General features: G+C 44.6%; 1 pseudogene; it reads left to right on the top strand.

Annotated features, from left to right (window-relative positions):
• Positions 1–990: 990 nt before the first annotated feature.
• LOC124689508 lies at positions 991–6,630 on the top strand (annotated as a pseudogene).
• Positions 6,631–18,161: the final 11,531 nt, after the last annotated feature.

Genomic DNA, 18,161 nt, shown 5'->3' with positions numbered 1-18,161 from the left:
ATCGTCGCCGGCGACGTAGTCGGCGAAGGAGTCCGGCAGCCTCTGGGATGCCGCGCGGGTCGCCCTTGAGGACGAGGACCAACTCGAACCGCACGTCCGGCTCCACGTCCATCTCCGACGATGATGAAGCCGGCGGCGTGGAAGGCGACGGCGAGCGTTCAGCTCTGCCGCGACCACGACCACTACCACGGCCGCGAGGTCGGCCTCCGCCTCTACCGGACATAGCATTGAGTCTTGTTGAGATGGTGGCGGCTAGGGTTTGGGAGAGAGGCGCTAGGGTTTGTGTGTGAGAGGGACGATGAGAGGCGGCCCTTTTATAGGCCGGAGGGAGGCGGGGAGCGGTGGCGCGCATTAACGCCGGCACGCAGAGCTAGACGCGACGGGACGCGTCGCTGCGGGAACTGCACCGTCGCTGCGGGAACTGCACCGCCAATAACTTCCGTCGCGAGGTAGACGACGGTTAGGTTAAAAATTTATTGTGCCGCTGATGAGTCGCCCCCGTCACTCCCCGCGCGCTTTTCGTTGTGTCCGGCGTCCCCGGTGCGTCCCCTGTGGGACGGGGATGGACTCGGGGCGCCGGACACCGTATGAGGGCGCGCCGGACAAAAATGGGCTTTGGAGGACGCGGCTGGAACGGTTTTTTTTTATCCGGCGCGCCCCAAATCCCTTTGGGGGACGCTTTGGGGACGCGACTGGAGATGCTCCTAGTAGTGCTTAACACTTTGCAGTTTCAAACAAGTTCTTGCAATTTGTGGGACGTGTGGGGTAGACTGGGCACTCGCACAAGGCACAAGCCCATACGGGTGCCCGTATCCTCCCGTAGGCCTGAAACGCACACGTGCATTGCCTTCCCGTCTACTCTCCTCCCTTCCTTTCCCTCTCTTCGATTCCGATTCCATTCCATTCCATTCCCCAAACCAACGCAACCCTCCACCACCACCATCGCCGCCCCCTCCGCCTCCCGCCCCGCCCCGCCTCGCCGCCGCCGCCATGACGGGCGCGGCGGCCCACGCGGTCGAGCCCCGCGCCGCCGCCTCCCCTCCCCCCGTCGCCGCCGCGGCCCCCGCGGCGGCCGAGCCGGCGCGCAAGGCGGGGCCCGTGACCATGGAGCACGTGCTGCTGGCGCTCCACGAGTCGGAGGCGGAGCGGGAGGCGCGGATCCAGGACATGTTCGGCTTCTTCGACACCTCCGGCCGGGGCCAGCTCGACTACGCGCAGATCGAGGCCGGCCTCGCCGCGATGCAGGTCCCCGCCGAGTGCAAGTACGCGCGCGAGCTGCTCCGCGCATGCGACCGCGACCGCGACGGGCGCGTAGGCTACGACGACTTCAGGCGGTACATGGACGACAAGGAGCTCGAGCTATACCGCATCTTCCAGGCCATCGACGTCGAGCACAACGGGTGCATCCTGCCCGAGGAGCTCTGGGACGCGCTCGTCAAGGCTGGTATGTTCTACCCACGCCTCCGCCCCGCCCCCGCGTTTCGTCTGCGCACCACTACCGACCGACCACTGCGATATAATGATCAAATGATGTTAGACATCACGTTGTGCGAAATGCTGTGCCGTAGCATGTTTCTGCTCCTTGGTTGTTCCTAGATGCTCGCAGCGAATTAGTAGCCAGCCTGTTGGAGTGTCATTTAAATGCTGCCTCGTTGTGCAGAATGCCTTTGCGGTAAAAGCATATTAACACTTGGTTGTTATTGGATGCTTGCAGAAAATTAGTAGCTACCCATTTGGAGTGTTGCCCCCTTTTTTCGTTTGCTCTGTGAGCAGATGTATATCACTGTTGTCATATGTGGAGATTGGAAAGGTCCTTTTGATATGCTAGATGCCAGCACCAATTATGTTTGATCACACTTCCAGTGAGCGTATATCTGTTTTGACAGAATGGTGAGGCACCGAGGGGCATCTACTGCTAGATAACGAAAAACAGCTGAACAGTAAGATCATAATAACATCATGTTTTGTGTTACAGAGCATTCATGTGGATGCACAATTGAGGATGGGCTTCATGTTGTTGTCCCGCAACTTCCATACCTGAGATGTGAGAGAAGAGGGAAATGATATTTATCAATTTAATGTGTTCCTTGGTGGTGGATACCTCAGTTTATCAAGCTACTGAACAGAACTGGCCTGAAACCAAAATGCACACTTGGGGTCTTAGATCCGTGAACCATTTAAGATGTAGTAAGCAAAAAGACGATGTACCTCAGTGCTTGACATATGTTTCGTGCAAAAAGTAAAAAAATAAAATTACTTAACTATAAACTACTACAGCCCTATTGAAGTTGTGCACTAGTATTCCATCCAAATGTTCAACATAGCACATTTCACCTTCAGAAAATCAATGAGTAAGCAGGTGACGTGGTTTCACGGAATTGCAGCAAAAATCAGTAGCGCTCTGGGGGAGGGCGGCTTCTATCCAGTTTTAAAAGCTCTATGTGTTAATTTCTAGTTTTGCCTCTGCCTAGCGCCTATCTCGCCTATTTCCAGTTTGCCTAGCGCCTTCTTGAACCATGCTCCTATGTACTTATAGAGGATTTCCAGTATTCATATGTAGCGCATTCAATACATTTGAAATGTAGCCTAATTCTTTACCATACATGAACACTGTGAAAGTTCCCATTGCTTGGTGACAATAGCAACTGTATGATAATACTTGACCGGATCTTGAGAGTTTAAACCAATATACTGCTAGAGTATTTAATAGTGCCACTGTTTGGTCCATGAGCAGTAGGCATTTTGCTTGTTCCCGATTTTCAGTTATATACTGTGTTGTAATGGTACATGTGTGCTTTGGACCTTGGTACTTTCATTTTGGTGTACCTTGTGCAGATGGAGGTACTTTTGTTTTGCTGTGCCTTGCTTTAGCACCTAGTCATGTTCTTTAGATTGGATTGCATGGTGTATCGTAGCTTTCCAGTAAAATGGTGTTGTGCAGTGGTGTATAACATTGGAGGTCTTGTTAGCTCCTAATTAACTAATACTCCCTCCGTTGGGAAATGTAAGGGAGGGAGTATGACTTACTGTACCTTGTCACTGGCCATCATTTTTCTCATTTTTTGGCTGTCTTATGCAATTTATGTCAACACTTTCAATTGCAGTGTGGTCTTACAGTTAAGTTGATTTCTTGATACTATACTACTTTCTGAACATGTAGAACTGAACATATGAAAGCAATTGCCACAACTAATATCGATGGATTTTTCCTGCCACACACAGTCAGTCACATGATATTCATGTCGGAGGTGTTTGTCCGGCAGATTTAGGCGTTGATAAGTTATGTGGTTTAGATCCTTTTAATAAATTCGGTGGCTCTAAATCCTCTCTTGTCAAATAGTTCCATGTTGCCACACAAAATGATTCTGCAGACGCCTGATGTACTCACCTGGCATACTCTAATGCATTAAAGTGTGTAATCCAACATGATTGGATCGCTTATACTCAGTATGCATAATCCAGTGCATCATCTCATGCTTCAACTATTTACAAACTATTATAATATTGTTCTCAGCAATACGTGGAGCTTGTTTTCTTATGTTTATCCTGATTGTGAATTTTTATTCTTTAGCTAGTGTGGTAGTTCATGGGTATCAGAGACGCACATGCATGGTGCGCATGCAGCCCCAAATGATACTGATTCTGATTGACATTAGTTACAAATGTCAAAAACTGGGAGATAGCGGTGGAGCTACGTTGCAGCAAACATGTGCTGTGGCCTGTCTAGCCCAAAATTCTTATTTTTCTATCAGTGAATATTCAGTAGTGAAGGGCGGGCCTGGCGCAGTGGTAGAGTATCTTCACTTGTGTCCTGGAGGTCCTGGGTTCGAATCAGCCTCTTTGCATAATAAAAAGCAAGGGAAAGGCTGCCTAGAAATACCCTTCCCCAGACTCCACAATGTGTGGGAGCTTTCAGCACTGGGTACGTCCTTTAGTGACTATTAAGTACTACCTCCGTTCGTATTTAATCGACGCAGCTGACTTCACTGCGTGCGTGTATTTTGCTTGCTGTTGGCGTCGATTAAAACGGACCGGAGGGAGTAGTAGAAGTGGAGAACACCATTAGTTCTGTTCAAGCTCACTGCCCCCTGTTGTTTTCTCCCCCAAAAATATTCTTGGCCTGTTCTGAGTTTTATGTCAAAGTTCCGTCACTGCTTGGAGAGTTCATAATCAGTAACATATTGTTTATTTGCCTTGATCTTCACCTTGTCTTAGGGAAGAATTCTCTCTGTCTGTTGGTGGAATTCACACGGCAGCTCCAACTGATTAGCTAGACAGCTCTGACTATAACCCATACTAAACGCTGCATTGCATATGTAACTAAAATTAGATGCCTAGCAACTTATAGCTCACCTAACAGAGGCAGTGCCCAGCGGTCTAGACTATGAAGTGGGCTCAGTTGTTGGGCTTTGTCTAGTTCGAGAAATATGGTCAAGCTTCGTATTTTTCTTTAGCTAACTTCTATCCTGGTGTTCTTGAATTCAGTGTAGAGTTACCTGTGAGTTGGCCAACTCATGATACCGATATCAAATGAAGAATTACTGTTTTAGGCATAAGTAATTTTTGTTACTCGAGTTATATTGGCAAATGAGCTTGATTTCGGTAACAGTTTCAGTAACGCCAGGTATTTCATTTGTACCGTCTTGAGTGAAAGCTTGGCATGCATACTTTGCAGAAAAAAAATACTAATCAACATGCTGAGAAAACTTTAGAATGGTATAATGCCTGGCTGCAATTGGTCTTGTTTATTTGCTTTTGGAAAAACGTATGTTGAAGGTTAGGTTACTAGTTTTATTTTTCAGCAAGTTACCGGGCAACTTTTATTTGCTTGTTAGTTCTTCATTCACTCAAAAGTTCTGGGACATTTGCTTTTCTCTATCAAAGATTCTGGTTCTCCAACATCAACTAAGATCATCGAGCGTCTCTTATGCAGTGTCCCAGTTGAAGTTAAATTATACTCCAGTGTAATGTCAAGCTTGTAGGAAACACTGAAATATGCATTGGTCTTATTCTTGAACTGCATTCCTACCTCACTAGTATACCACATTTTCTGTCAAACAATATGTTCTGCCTCTGTCTAGATTTTGTGTCCCGCCTCGTATAATTTGCTAGAATTCTTGGATCATCTTGAACTCTAGTTATTTAGGCTTTTGTCTTATTATATCCATAATATAACTTACAAGCAGTGACAGTTTGTTGTTTGCAGGTATAGAGATTGATGATGAGGAGCTTGCACGGTTTGTTGAGCATGTGGACAAGGACAACAATGGAATTATTACTTTTGAAGAATGGAGGGATTTTCTTATGCTTTATCCAAATGAAGCAACAATTGAGAACATATATCATCACTGGGAAAGAGTTTGCCTTGTAGATATAGGTGAACAGGCTGCTATACCAGAAGGATTAAGTAAGCATGTCAGCGCAAGCAAATATCTGATCGCAGGGGGCATTGCAGGTGCAGCATCTCGTACTGCAACTGCACCGCTTGATCGCCTTAAAGTGATCATGCAAGTACAGACAACGCGCACGACGGTCGCACATGCAGTTAAGGATATATTTATCCGAGGTGGCCTAAGGGGATTTTTTAGAGGGAATGGTTTGAATGTTGTAAAAGTTGCTCCAGAGAGTGCAATAAGGTTTTATGCCTATGAAACACTGAAAGAATATATTATGAAGAGCAAAGGAGAAAATAAGAGTGCAGTTGGCGCTTCTGAACGCCTTGTTGCTGGTGGTTTGGCTGGTGCAGTAGCGCAAACAGCAATTTACCCCATAGATTTAGTAAAGACACGGCTACAAACCTTTTTCTTGCGAGAGTGGTAAAGTTCCTAGTCTTGGTGCCTTATCAAGGGATATATGGAAGCACGAAGGTCCTCGAGCGTTCTATAGAGGTCTTGTTCCATCTTTGCTTGGTATTGTCCCTTATGCTGGAATTGATCTTGCTGTATACGAGACTTTGAAAGATGCGTCCAGGACATATATCATAAAGGACAGTGGTAAGCTCTCGCTTAGGATTTGCTGGCATTTCGTACCTTTTTCTTTTGCTTTAATCTATTACTTGATTATCAGTTATTATGATAATGTAGAACCTGGTCCTCTAGTACAACTGGGCTGTGGCACTGTCTCTGGAGCACTGGGAGCCACATGTGTTTACCCTTTACAGGTCATCAGAACAAGGTAAGAAATCAGAAATGTGTAATTGCATACACATACATAAAAAATCTCTATCTCAACTTTTTTTCCGAAATAATTGTAGATTGCAAGCTCAACAAGGGAATTCAGAGGCAGCATATAAAGGAATGTCGGATGTATTCTGGAGAACCCTAAAGCATGAAGGTGTTTCTGGGTTCTACAAAGGAATCCTACCAAACCTCCTTAAGGTGGTGCCTGCTGCAAGTATTACCTATATGGTTTATGAGGCGATGAAAAAAAATCTGTCTCTTGATTAAATTCGGGAATTGTTTTGCAAACCGGCCATTATTATTGGCATGGCTGACTGTAGAGATAATGACGACACATGAATTTACTGGTTAAAGAGCTCCTTTTTTTGACGCGAAAGATGGTGCCTTCAGGATAGAACTGAAAGCTATTGCTATCCTACTTGTTAATGAAAACGAAGAGATTATCATGATAGCATCGAGGCTGCCACACTTGCATAGTGGTAACTATTCCTCCTTGTCAAGATTACATGCTTACAGCAATCAGTTATACTCCATAGCCCCCTTTTTATCTTCTTATGGAGCTCTTATTTGTACATACATAACTACGTACCGCTGCACATGTTTGGAAATAGGAACAGTACTGAAGTAACTTAGGTTGTGTTCTGATCCGCATCTCATTTCTTGGCATCTACTGCTGGTGACGTTCCTTAGGATTAATTTTCATCTGATAATGAGCAAAGAGAAAGTGTGTAATGATGATCACTTTCATCTTGGTACTTTGATTATCTGTGCATACTTTTGTCATGTAAACTATACTAGGGAATATTGTTAGCAGTTAAATGATACTACTTTGCACATTGTGATAATTCTAATATAAATAGAAATGTGACATGATATTTTTGAACTGGCATGGACTGGTAAATGACAAGTTTGGCATGCATGATACATTATTTCATGTACCACAGAATACATCCATGTTCTGTGAATAGACTACGACAATTACCCAACAGTTAAAGAACTCTTTATTTTAAAAACACTGTAGATTTTGTAGTTCAAAGGTTTCACAAAATCCCACACTATCTAAATGTGTCCTTTCCTTGAGCCATCTGCACCGCATTCGGTAATTCTCTGGCTTGCGGACCTGCCATAGAGTTCCTCATCGTTGATTACCCCACCTAGTGACCTTCATCTCATTGTCAGCATACGGTAGGCTTTGGTATTTTTTGTGAAACTTTATGTCTCAAGACCAAGAACATGGTGTTATAAAAAAAACCTGGGATTACTTGCGAGATTTTATGGAAATTTATCAATTAGATAAGGTGTAAGATAGCAATATGAAGAAACATGGTACCTGCATAAGATAGTTACTTAAAGAGCAAAAGAACCTTCTCCCATGGAGAGCGAGCTGTTAACATGTTTGTATTATCCTCAGCTAGCCAAAAGTTGATGCCTAGTGTATGTACTATTCTGCCTCCACTGCTGATTCAGCTTCCTTATGGTTCCCCTATTGCATGCATATGCATCATCAACATAAATGACCCTGGGAGGCTTGAGTAATGTGTTGAGGGTGGAATGGAATGTTTATGTGCCTACCAAAAGTTTCCTTTGGGTTGTTTACATTGCGGTGTACTTTTGGTCCAGATACATGCGGGTTCTTGTTAAAGGTAAGAATGGGTTCGGTACATAGTTGCTGAACTGATTTCCCTGAAAAAGAGTTCCTGAGCTGATTTCCCTAAAAACGAGTTGCTGAACTGACATTGTTTCTGGAAGCATGCATGTTAGATACACTTTAGCTTTTATAGATTTATCCACATAGCTGCAGGACTGATTTCCCGGAAGCATGTTAGATCCAAGTATTGGTTTCTCCAGTTAGATCCAGTATAGGTTTTCCCTGGAAAGGAGTTGGTGAACTGATAATACCAGAGCATGTTAGTGTTAGGTCCTTTGTACCATATACGTCTCTGACTGATGGATTATAGGCCTCATGCTGTGGTTATTACTGCCCTCGTAGCTCCTCACAGTTGCCGTATGTTATATGTGTATACCCAAAAATAATCTTGAAAAGATGACCTATGCTAGGGAACTCACATCAGCTGAATGGCTGGTGTTTCCAAGTCTCAAATAAGCTGATCAGCTCTTCTAGAAGCCCTTTTGCTCGAAAGCTATGTGGTTGGAAAGCAGAAATAGTGAATGGAGGAAGATTGACTGGTACTGAGGTGCGGAGATGACAGAAAGTTTTTGACGCCGACGTGGCCCTTGCCCTCCAATTTCCCATCACCACCGGCATGGCAACTTCCCAGATACTAGATTCTACTTCTATTGCTTGACTAGAGGCGGTCAGGGTGTCGCGTTTCAGGGGGTGTATTACGGACTGTGCGGGTGGATATGAGGTAAGTTTCGAAGGGTGATGTATGCTGGGCTGTACTGTCACTTGGTAATGGCAAACTAGCCTGGCATGTGAGGATTTGCTTGCTGAGGCACGTGTTTCCTCTGAAAATGATGGCGTCAAATTCATTTGGTGCTATTTGGCTGGATTTTTGACTGAAACCAACTTTCGATCCTAACCAATGCCTTATGTTTTTGCCGTTAAGGCATCAGCAGACTAGTGTACGGCAGACGTAAAGTACGATTGAATGCAGCTATTTAGATCCGACCAAAGTGTTTGGTCATTCATGTATTGTAGACGTGCTCCCTGGTATACCGAAATACGACAACATACAATCAAAAAAATACGACAACATAAAATTTTGGCAAGTTATAAATTTTGGCAACCCAGCCGTCCAACCGACATGGCCATAGTGCAGATGGAGGTGTGTTTCGTTCTGCTGCTCGATGAAATCATGGCCGCAAGCGCCACTTGACGTGCAGCCATCGTGTACGAGCAGCGGCGCCGTCGACTGTCTGGCTTCGAGCTCGACATGATCACAACCAGGGCGATGGCATGTAACGTCAGGGTGTGTCATGCGCGGGCGTCAGGCAGAGGCAACGACAACCGGCGGCAGTTCCCCCCGATCTTGTATTATCGCTCAATCCTCTCCTGGGCCGGTGGGTTCTGCATCTGCATCAACCGCCGTGATGCACTGATGCATGTTAATTAGAGTGGACTACTCAGCTGTCAGCTCTGCTCATGCTAGCTTAGCTGATTCTTCAACTTATGAAGATCCAACGTCATGCCGAACATGCTGCAAGTCTCGGCAGCAGCACGTGACGCGCGCAAGCGCCATGTTTATAGTAAGTAAAAAAAATTCTACAAGCCTTTTTGCATATCCTACGTGCTCTACTGCATAGGCGATCAAGCGTCTCAACGACTCTAGACTTGGAATCCGGTGGCGCCGAAAAACGAATCAAATTGTATGTAGATTAGGACTTCAACCCAAGATTTCTAGCTCACCTCGGTGTTTTACTTTATAAACATAAATACTACTTCCTCTGTTACTTGCAGATTACCAGAATGTGGGTGCAAGTTCTAAGCAGCGTTGTTAGCTTTATTTAGTAATGATCAGCTTATCTTCATGAAGAAACTATTAAGGTAGATGGTCTCTTTGCAAATATCATCCATCCTTCGACATCTGGTTATGAGGGAGGTTGTACCCCAGCCCACCAAAGTTCAAACTCCACGTTTGACATCTGGGTATCTCATAAAGTCGGATATTCATTTAGTGGGAGGCGACGTTCCCATGACAGCGAGACACATGTGGTGACTTCGTCAATTTTAAAATCCAATCCGCCGGCTCAGTCTTTCAGAGGTGCTCATATAGGGGTAGGATGTGCGTGTGTACGTTCATAGGGGTCAGTGTATACGCGTGTATGTGAGTACCTGCGTTTGTACTGTGTTTCTAAAAAAAATAGAAATATCAATTATATTTTATAAGGTCATATGTCAAATTAGTCTTCTACATTTATTATTGTGGTTCCGTAGCGAAGCACGGGGAATTATGCTAGTAGTTATAATATTTGTAAAAAATAGAAACACGTAAATGTTTCAATTAGAATAGAAACTATCTTATAAACATGTGACCACGTAGAATCGCACGAACCAAGTTTATGGTCAATGTCAATATGATCCACTGGCGGACCTTCGGCTGGGCCAACCTGGGCCATGCCCCCCCCCCCAGCAAAACTGAAAGTTAACTATTACCATTAGTAGTTTTTACACCCTATTCTATTTTGAACTTGCAGCGATGAGCATGTTTTCAACAGCCTGGAAGTCTGGAACACATCCACTGGGTTTTTCTAGGTGGAGGTGATGGCCGCATGTGCTTAGCGTAGGATTCAGCATTGATTGACCCAACACTCACACGTCACAAAGTTATTTAGCCTAGCTATATGCAAAAAAAAGTTTACCTATACGATAACTTAGACAAAACAGGGTGCAGTAGGTAGCAGAGTGGGATTTTCCTAGCAAGCCTAACATTTGTCAAAAAAAAATCCTTATATTCTTTTTTCAACTGCAACTCTAATTTAGTATGTAATTTTACCCAAAAAAATTCCACATACAATTTAGAGTAGAAAAATAACCATAAAATTACACGTTGGTGACCTGCTTCGGCCCCCCCTCAGTTTTTATTCAAGGTCCGCCACTGATATGATCTATCATTTGACATCCTTGTTAGAAAATTATTACAAGTTTCCATAACTACTATCGCCTAGTTCTAAATTAAAATAAACATGGTTTATATTAAAATTTTATACTCTTTTGCACCTTAGTTTAATCATGTTATAGTGTTAATGAGTACAACTACGTATTCAACATATTTGACTAAACAGAAAAGTTACCAAATGTTACTCCAACCGTTCTTTACATATATGTTAGTAATGTACATCATTGAAAAATAAACTTGCACTTTCTAAATTTAAACTTTAGTTTGTAGTATTATTTGCTTCATGAATATTTTTCACATGTGTATGAACCATGTAATGCATACATATTTATGGTAAACATGTCTAAAACATATGATCTAATAAATATCTCAATAGAGGATTTAGTGCATGAATAGATCACCATATTGATAGAAACTTCTGGAGTATATATTGAACCGTTTGCATGATTATTTACATTTTGGACGTCAAATATGTCTTGCGAATTACTTTAGTTTCAACAAGAATGTAAGGGTATTTCACCCTTATCCATTATTTTGGTAACGATGACACCGTGCTAAAGTATTTGGCCTAATATGTTTATAAGGATAATCTCAGGTATTAGGCAATGAGGCGTAAATGGTGTATCAAAGGAACAAGAAGGCTAAAGGAGACCCCCATTTCAACAACAATCAAAAAGGGGTTACAGGAGAAATCCGGTCACCAGCCCGGTCCAACCGGGCCAAGCAACCGGCCAGTCCGGCGTGCTGGCCGGTCAACCGGTCGGAAACCGGGCTCCAAAGGAGGAACCAGCAGGTCCGGTTTGCGCCCGGTCAACCGGGCTCCTGACCGGCGGGTCCGGCGCTCCGTCCGGTCGACCGGTCGGAAACCGGGCAGCAACCGGCCACCAACCGGAGAAGCGCCGGACGACGCAAAGGTGATCCGGTCACCGATCCGGTCCGACCGGCCCTCGACCGGGCTGTCCGGTCACGGCCCGGTCGACCGGCCTCACGACCGGCTGTCGGTATGTGGTCCGGTCAACCGGGTTTATCGAGGAAGAATGCTGAGGTGGCAAGTGGCAACGGCCGATTTTGAAGAACACTATAAATACCCCTTCTTCTACCTTGGAAGGGTTAGGCAACATACTATAAGCCGTTCTTGAGCTCTCTCTCTCTTACTCCATTGCTAGAAACACCAAAAGCCTCACATCTCCCTCCTCCTCCACCCAAACTCAAATCCCTCCGGGGAATCATTAGAGGAGGACCCGATCTACCGTTCTACCAAGCCAAATCTCATTCCCCCTTGTATTCATTGAGAAGCTTGCTTCCTAGGGTTCCTTGGAAACCCTAGGTGGGCAAGAGGAGTCCGGAAGCATCCGGGCTGTGGATTTGCTCCGGGCAAGATTGTGAAGGTTTGGAGGCTACCTCAAAGTCTACCACAAGTGAGTGAGCTATTCCTTCGTGGGATAGGCTCCGGAGAATAGGGTGAGCCTTCGTGGCGCGGGGAATCCTTCGTGGGACCTCCACTCCTCCAAACGTGACGTACCTTGTTGCAAAGCAAGGGAACACGGGAATACATCCTCGTCTCCGCGTGCTATCGGTTATCTCTAACCGAACTCCTTACTTGTGATTTAACTCGCCTCGTGAGAGCCTTCGTGCTTGAGTTAGTTGTATCCTCATATAGGTTGCTTCACCTAGTTTGCATTAGGCTCACCTTTATATTCCGCAAAGCCTAATATTGCAAAGAAAGAATTAAAATCAGTAGAAACCTATTCACTCCCCTCTAGGTTTACCATCTCTATACTTTCAATTGGTATCGAGCTCGGACTCTTATTAAGGGCTTCACCGCCTTAAGAGTGAGATGGATAAACTCTCCGTGGGTCTAGATGACGACTCTAACCTTTCGGTTAAAGAGATGAAATCTAGACTCTTGGCATATGATGCCGAGAAGAAGAAAAAGGAGGATGAGCTACAAAACCAAATGACGAAAATGACCGCCATGCTTAAGAACCTAACTCAGGGTGGAACTCCTAGTGGGGCTTCGACCTCTAAGGAATCCTACCATGATGTTAACCATGACTATCCCGAAACACTTCACCCATGCCTCATATAAACCATAGTGGGACCGTTCCCCATTACGATGGAACTCACTTTCCACATTGGAAATCTGCTATGGAATCTCATATTCGCTAGCTGCAGGTGTGGAGCTATGGGAGCTCATTGTTCATGGACATCGGGATCCACAAGATCCTACTCGGCTGACCTCCACCGAGTTCTACAACCGTCAACTCAATGCATCCGCACGTGACAAGATTAGAAGTGGCATCAACCGCAAGCTTCTTGATCAAGTCGATGACATTGTCTCCGCTAAAGAGTTGTGGGATCGGATCGTAGTACTCCAAGAGGGAACCGATTTGATCCAATCAGCTCTCTATGAGACCGCAAAGCAAGAGGCCTACCAGCTCATGATTCGAGATGGAGAAACCGTATTCGATGCCTATGCTAGGCTTGGTGCTCTGAAAGTAAGGGTCAAGGGACTTGGTGTTGAGAAGTACAATGACGGATTCGAGATGAACGAAGCCTTCATAAAATCCAAGGTCATTGCTATGATTGCCGTCAAACAAGAAGACACCAACCTTGGACTCAACTTGCAAATCATGACCAAGAGTGACGATCTCAACTCCGATGATCTAGTCTCCTATGTGGCCGCCAATGAAAGCATGGCCAAAGCCGGAAAGAGGCTCAAGGCAATGAACCGTGTTGATGAAGCCTCACACAACCATGAAGCGTCACACAACCTTGCTCTCAAAGCTAGAGCCGACCATGAAAGCAAAGAAGACTATGAAATTGAAGAAGATGAAGAGATGACTTCAACTAGTGACATTGCTACCGACTTTGCTTTCTTTGCCAAGAAATACAAGGCAAAGTTTCCAATGCTCCTCAATGACAAGAAGAAGAAGAGAACTTGCTACAATTGTGATGAAGATAGCCACTTTGCAAATGAGTGCCCTTATGAGAAAAGGGTAGACAAGCCAAGATTCATCAAAGGGGTCAAGCCAAGATTGAAGCCAAACCCAATCGACGATCGATTCAAGAAGAACAAGGGAAGAGCTTTTGTTGGAGCCGAGTACTTGTCCGATGATGAAGATGAAGATGAGGAGAAGGAGGTCGGGGTGGCCGGTTTGGCTTTCTCCAAGCCCGGGTCACTCTTCACATATGACTACTCCAAGGACTACTCCACGGAGAATGATGTTGGTTCCTCCTTCATGGCAAGAATCACTCAAGATGATGACTCCGATGACTCTTCCTCCTCTACAATCGTTGGCTCTTGTCTTATGGCAAGGGAAACCAAGGTAATGGAATCTCCACCTTCCCTATCTAGTGTTCTTGATGATGAAAATGAAAATCAAGATGAACTAATTGTGCTTAAGGAACTTTACAATGTTAGATGCACCCTTCGTGGTGATGCTCTTGTCAAGTTTGATTTCTTGATGGACTCTCTCAAAGAAAAGGATGAGTCCATTGAGGAATTAGAATATCAATTGGATGAAAAGGAATGGAGATTCAATCTCCTAAGACAATAGCTAAAAACCGAAAGGTGCATATCTCAAGGCCTTAAGCAACAAATTGAAACATATGAACTTGATAAAGTTAAGGACCTAGAAACTATTGATAGGGCTCAATCTTTGACTCAAGTGCTCCATACCTCAAAAGAGGAACTTGAAGTTGCTCATGCTTCTCTCACTAGGGATCTTGACCACCTTGAAAGAGCTAACAAGCTTGTAAAGGATGAGCTCAAGAAACTTGGAGAGAACCATGACCTACTCCAAGAAACCTACATGAAAGCACTTGAATCAATGAAGGATCCCATTGTTGTTGAAAAGCATGCTAGCCCCCTACATCTTTTACTAGTGAGCATGCTAAGCTTGTTGAGGAACATGTTCGTTTACAAGAGGAACTCTCTTTGCATGTTGAGACCAATGCATATCTTGAATCCTTGGTGACTAAATATGGTCTCGACTATCATCCTAATGAATCCTCTTGTGAGCATGCATCTATTCTTGAGGAAAATGTTAGGTTAACGAAGGAACTTGCAAAGTTCACCACCGCCAAGAACAAGATGGGATTGGATGACCTCTTGAGTAAGCAAAGGTCAAACAATCAAAAGTATGGACTTGGATATGTTCCCAAGTCCCACAAGAAGAACAACTACAAGAAGGAGAAACCCGCTCAAGATAAGAACAAGAAGGTCACTAACAATGGCAAAGCCTCAAAGGGCAAAGCCACTAGTGGTGACCGCACGGGGCCAAACGATCACTATGCATTATTTGTTGATTATTATGGTGATGTCTATGCTAACTATGTTGGCCCTCCTAATGGCTATGCTTATAGAGAGTACTCAATTTGGGTACCAAAAGATATTGTTGCCATTGCAAAGGAACCCATTAATCGATGGGTTCCTAAATCCTCTACTTGATTTTGTAGGGGTATTCCTCCGGTGGTCCAAAATGGGTGTTTGATAGTGGATGCACCAATCATATGACCGGAGGAAAAGGTGTGCTTGATCAATTCATTGAAGATATCAACAAGAAGTCAAGCATTACCTTTGGTGACAACTCAAAGGGAAAGGTACTTGGGTATGGCAAGGTAGCAATCTCTAAGGACTTGTGCCTTGAGACGGTTATGCTTGTTGAACACCTTGGCTATAACTTACTTTCTATATATCATCTTGCCGATGCCGGTTACAATTCATATTTCACTAAATATTATGTGCAAGTCTTTAGGAGTGACAATCTCAAATTGGTCCTTGTTGGATATGTGGAGAACAACCTTTACGTGGTTGACCTCTCGAAAGAGAGCCCCTCCTTCTCCACATGTCTAATGGCGTCCAAGCATGACGAAGGTTGGTTGTGGCATCGCCGCCTTGGTCATGTTAACATGAGGAATCTTAAACAACTCCTAAAGGGTGAGCATATTGTGGGACTAACCGGCGTTTCTTTTGAGAAAGATCGTGTTTGTAGTGCATGTGTAGCCGGAAAGCAACTCAAGAAGAAGCATCCCATCAAGAGTATTGTTTCCACATCTAGGCCTTTGGAGCTCCTTCATTTGGATCTCTTTGGGCCATCACATTATGATACTCTTGGTGGGAGCAAGTATGGACTTGTCATTGTTGATGATTACTCAAGATACTCTTGGGTCTTTCCCCTTAAGTCTAAGGACGAGACCCATAGAGAGTTCATCACCTTCGCCAAGAAAGCTCAACGTATGTATGAATCCGAGATCAAGGCAATTAGGACCGACAATGGCACCGAGTTCAAGAACTACACTATGCAAGAGTTTGTTGATGATGAGGGCATCAAGCATGAGTTTTCGGCGCCATACACCCCTCAACAAAACGGTGTTGTTGAAAGGAAGAACCGGACTATCATTCGAGATGGCAAGAACCATGTTGAGTGAATTCAACTCACCCCACAACTTTTGGGGAGAAGCCATCTCTACCGCCGTCCACTACTCCAACCGGCTCTTCCTCCGTCCCCTCCACAACAAAACCCCATACGAGCTCCTTACCGGTAACAAGCCTAATGTCATGTATATTCGTGTCTTTGGATGCAAATGCCTTGTTAAGAACAACAAAGGAAAGCTCGGTAAATTTGAAACTAGAACCATAGAGGGTATATTTGTTGGATATGCGGAGAACTCTCACGCCTATAGATACTACAACCGGTCCTCCGGGACTATTGAAGTATCTTGTGACGTGGTGTTCTTGGAGGATAATGGCTCCCAAGTGGAGCAAGTTGTTCCATGTGTTGCGGGTAATGATGATGATCCATCTAGTGCCATCAAGCATATGGGCATTGGACACATCCGGCCCATGGAGGTTCATAATGATGATCAAGATGATGGAGTAGATGTTTCAAGCACGCCACAAGTGGAGCCTAGCTCAACTCAAGCCGAACCATCAAGTGCAACTCAAGAACCATCCTCTACTCAAGATGAGTCTCAATCCGAAGAACAAGAAGGAGATCCTCATTCCATGGAGCAAGATCATGATGACGATCAAGAAACATCCTCAACTCATGATCAAGCTCAAATGGTCCCTCATGATCAAGTACTAGCAAGAGATGAATTCATTGATCATGAAGGAACCGTTCGGAAGATCAAGGCCGCTACAAGGGCAAGCGACATGAAAGTGGATCAAGTCCTTGGTAGCATCTCAAGAGGAGTGGTAACTCGTAGACACCATGCATTACTTATCACTTATTGTCAACATCATGCTTTTGTGTCTAGTTTTGAACCACTCAAGGTACATGAAGCCTTGGTCGATCCGGATTGGGTAATTGCCATGCAAGAAGAATTGGAGTGTTTCACTCGCAATGAAGTATGGTCTCTAGTTGAGAGACCCAAGGATCATCGCATCAATGTCATTGGGACCAAATGGGTATTCAAGAACAAGCAAGATGAGAATGGCATTGTTATACGAAACAAAGCAAGGTTAGTGGCGCAAGGGTTTGCCCAAATAGAAGGTATGGATTTTGAGGATACCTTTGCGCCGGTAGCCCGTCTTGAAGCTATTCGTCTTTTGCTTGCATTTGCATCTTTCCACAATTTCAAATTATATCAAATGGATGTGAAAAGTGCATTTTTAAATGGTCCCATAAAAGAAACCGCATATGTGGCTCAACCCCCGGGTTTCGAAGACCCATGCCGACCCAACAACGTGTATTTACTCCATAAGGCACTCTACGGTCTCAAGCAAGCTCCACGTGCTTGGTATGAGTTCCTTAGGGATTTCTTACTACATGATGGGTTTTGCATGGGTACGGTCGATTCCACCCTTTTCACCAAGCGGGTTAAAGGGGGTGGCCTCTTTATATGTCAAATATATGTTGATGATATTATCTTTGGTGGAACTAACCCCAATCATAACAAAGCTTTTGAGCTATTGATGACTAGGAAATTTGAGATGTCCATGATGGGAGAGTTGAAGTTCTTTCTAGGCTTCCAAGTGAGGCAACTTGCAAAAGGCACTTTCATCTCTCAAGAAAAATATGTGAAGGACATGCTCAAGAAATTCAACATGACCAATGCGAGTCCAATGAAGACACCCATGCCCGTAAAGGGGCAACTTGGTTCATGTGACGGTGAGAAGGATGTGGACATAAAGGTATACCGCTCCATGATAGGATCCTTGCTCTACCTTTGTGCCTCTAGGCCGGATATCATGCTAAGTGTAGGGATGTGTGCTCGTTTTCAATCCGCTCCCAAGGAGAGCCATTTAGTGGCGGTCAAACGGATACTAAGATACCTTGTTCTCACTCCTACTCTCGGGCTATGGTATCCAAAGGGGTCAACCTTTGAACTCATTGGCTATTCGGATTCCGATTGGGCCGGTGATAAGGTTGATCGAAGTCTACCTCCGGGCTTG

The sequence above is a fragment of the Lolium rigidum genome, chromosome 1 (assembly GCF_022539505.1).
Source record: "Lolium rigidum isolate FL_2022 chromosome 1, APGP_CSIRO_Lrig_0.1, whole genome shotgun sequence".
In the NCBI taxonomy this organism is placed as follows: Eukaryota; Viridiplantae; Streptophyta; class Magnoliopsida; order Poales; family Poaceae; genus Lolium; species Lolium rigidum.
This window is presented reverse-complemented; position numbering and strand designations above follow the sequence as displayed.